The sequence below is a fragment of the Oncorhynchus mykiss genome, unplaced genomic scaffold (assembly GCF_013265735.2).
Source record: "Oncorhynchus mykiss isolate Arlee unplaced genomic scaffold, USDA_OmykA_1.1 un_scaffold_169, whole genome shotgun sequence".
NCBI classification, from domain to species: Eukaryota; Metazoa; Chordata; class Actinopteri; order Salmoniformes; family Salmonidae; genus Oncorhynchus; species Oncorhynchus mykiss.
Genome location: NW_023493669.1, coordinates 121,279 through 123,818, shown reverse-complemented (window position 1 = coordinate 123,818; position 2,540 = coordinate 121,279). Strand labels below are relative to the sequence as shown.

At 56.5% G+C, this 2,540-nt stretch overlaps 1 long non-coding RNA gene across 1 annotated transcript; it reads left to right on the top strand.

The window, feature by feature from the left end:
* The first annotated feature begins 613 nt into the window (after positions 1 to 613).
* Positions 614 to 1,258, top strand: LOC118947583. Its single transcript, XR_005041824.1, has 3 exons — positions 614 to 720; positions 758 to 811; positions 882 to 1,258. It is a non-coding gene; the product is annotated as an uncharacterized LOC118947583 (long non-coding RNA).
* Positions 1,259 to 2,540: the final 1,282 nt, after the last annotated feature.

Here is a 2,540-nt window from a genome sequence, read left to right as displayed (position 1 = left end):
AGGGGAGAGCCAGGTAAGACTAGGGGAGATTCAGAGCAAGGTAAGACTAGGGGAGAGCCAGGTAAGACCAGGGGAGAGCCAGAGCCAGGTAAGACTAGGGGAGAGCCAGGTAAGACTAGGGGAGAACCAGAGCCAGGTAAGACCAGGGGAGAGCCAGGTAATACTAGGGGAGAGCCAGAGTCAGGTAAGACTAGGGGAGAGCCAGGTAAGACTAGGGTAAAGCCAGGTAAGACTAGGGGGAGAGCCAGGTAAGACTAGGGGAGAGCCAGAGCCAGGTAAGACTAGGGGAGAGCCAGGTAAGACTAGGGGGAGAGCCAGCGCCAGGTAAGACTAGGGGAGAGCCAGAGTCAGGTAAGACCAGTGGAGAGCCAGGTAAGACTAGGGGAGAGCCAGAGCCAGGTAAATCTAGGGGATAACCAGAGTCAGGTAAGACTAGGGGAGAGCCAGGTAAGACTAGGGTAAAGCCAGGTAAGACTAGGGGAGAGCCAGCGCCAGGTAAGACTAGGGGAGAGCCAGAGTCAGGTAAGACTTGAGGAGAGCCAGAGTCAGGTAAGACTAGGGGAGAGCCAGAGTCAGGTAAGACTAGGGGAGAACCAGGTAAGACTAGGGGAGAGCCAGCGCCAGGTAAGACTAGGGGATAGCCAGAGTCAGGTAAGACTAGGGGAGAGCCAGGTAAGACTAGGGGAGAGCCAGAGTCAGGTAAGACTAGGGGAGAGCCAGGTAAGACTAGGGTAAAGCCAGGTAAGACTAGGGGGAGAGCCAGGTAAGACTAGGGGAGAGCCAGAGCCAGGTAAGACTAGGGGAGAGCCAGGTAAGACTAGGGGGAGAGCCAGCGCCAGGTAAGACTAGGGGAGAGCCAGAGTCAGGTAAGACCAGTGGAGAGCCAGGTAAGACTAGGGGAGAGCCAGAGCCAGGTAAATCTAGGGGATAACCAGAGTCAGGTAAGACTAGGGGAGAGCCAGGTAAGACTAGGGTAAAGCCAGGTAAGACTAGGGGAGAGCCAGCGCCAGGTAAGACTAGGGGAGAGCCAGAGTCAGGTAAGACTTGAGGAGAGCCAGAGTCAGGTAAGACTAGGGGAGAGCCAGAGTCAGGTAAGACTAGGGGAGAACCAGGTAAGACTAGGGGAGAGCCAGCGCCAGGTAAGACTAGGGGATAGCCAGAGTCAGGTAAGACTAGGGGAGAGCCAGGTAAGACTAGGGGAGAGCCAGAGTCAGGTAAGACTAGGGGAGAGCCAGGTAAGACTAGGGTAAAGCCAGGTAAGACTAGGGGGAAAGCCAGGTAAGACTAGGGGAGAGCCAGAGCCAGGTAAGACTAGGGGAGAGCCAGGTAAGACTAGGGGGAGTGCCAGGTAAGACTACGGGAGAGCCAGAGCCAGGTACGACTAGGGGAGAGCCAGAGCCAGGTATGACTAGGGGAGAGCCAGAGCCAGGTAAGACTAGGGGAGAGCCAGAGCCAGGTAAGACTAGGGGAGAGCCAGAGCCAGGTAAGACTAGGGGAGAGCCAGAGCCAGGTAGCACTAGGGGAGACCCAGAGCCAGTTAAGACTAGGGGAGAGCCAGGTAAGACTAGGGGAGAGCCAGAGCCAGGTAAGACTTGGTGGAGACCAGAGCCAGCTAAGAGTAGGGGAGAGCCAGCTAAGACTAGGGGAGAGCCAGAGCCAGCTAAGACTAGGGGAGAACCCGAGTCAGGTAAGACTAGGGGAGAGCCAGGTAAGACTAGGGGAGAGCCAGGTAAGACTAGGGGGAGAGCCAGGTAAGACTAGGGGAGAGCCAGAGCCAGGTAAGACTAGGGGGAGAGCCAGGTCCGACTAGGGGAGAGCCAGAGCCAGGTACGACTAGGGGAGAGCCAGAGCCAGGTAAGACTAGGAAGAGCCAGAGCCAGGTAAGACTAGGGGAGAGCCAGGTACGACTAGGGGAGAGCCAGAGCCAGGTAAGACTAGGGGAGAGCCAGAGCTAGGTAGCACTAGGGGAGACCCAGAGCCAGTTAAGACTAGGGGAGAGCCAGAGCCAGGTAAGACTTGGTGGAGAACCAGAGCCAGCTAAGACTAGGGGAGAGACAGGTAAGACTAGGGGAGAGCCAGAGCCAGCTAAGACTAGGGGAGAGCCATCAAAATCTGTCAGTTTAATGTTGAGACATCTGTTTTGTTTGCATTGGATGCATCTCAATCTACCGATATCTCCCTTCCGCATCTGTGGTTACAGGTTGCAGAGCTACAGCGATGTTTGTCAGACCATGAATTAAGGTAAGAATGTTGAGTAGAGGTTGTCCTACCTTCTCGTACCAGCTGTTGGGTTCCCCCTCTCTATTAGGGTTCCAGTCCGGTTCCCCCGTTCCCTCCAGTTTTCCCGGTGCTGCGGAAGTGATGCCCTCCGACTCCATGACCTCGCGGTACATGGACCACTTGGTGAGGTTCTGCACAGTTCCGTGCGGTAGAACCCTCTCGGAGGCCCAGACATCATCCCCCTCCTGGCCGGAGCGTGCGTTGCCAGCCCAGTGGCCAGATCGCGGCCCATACGGCGGAACCACAGCGTAGCGGTTATC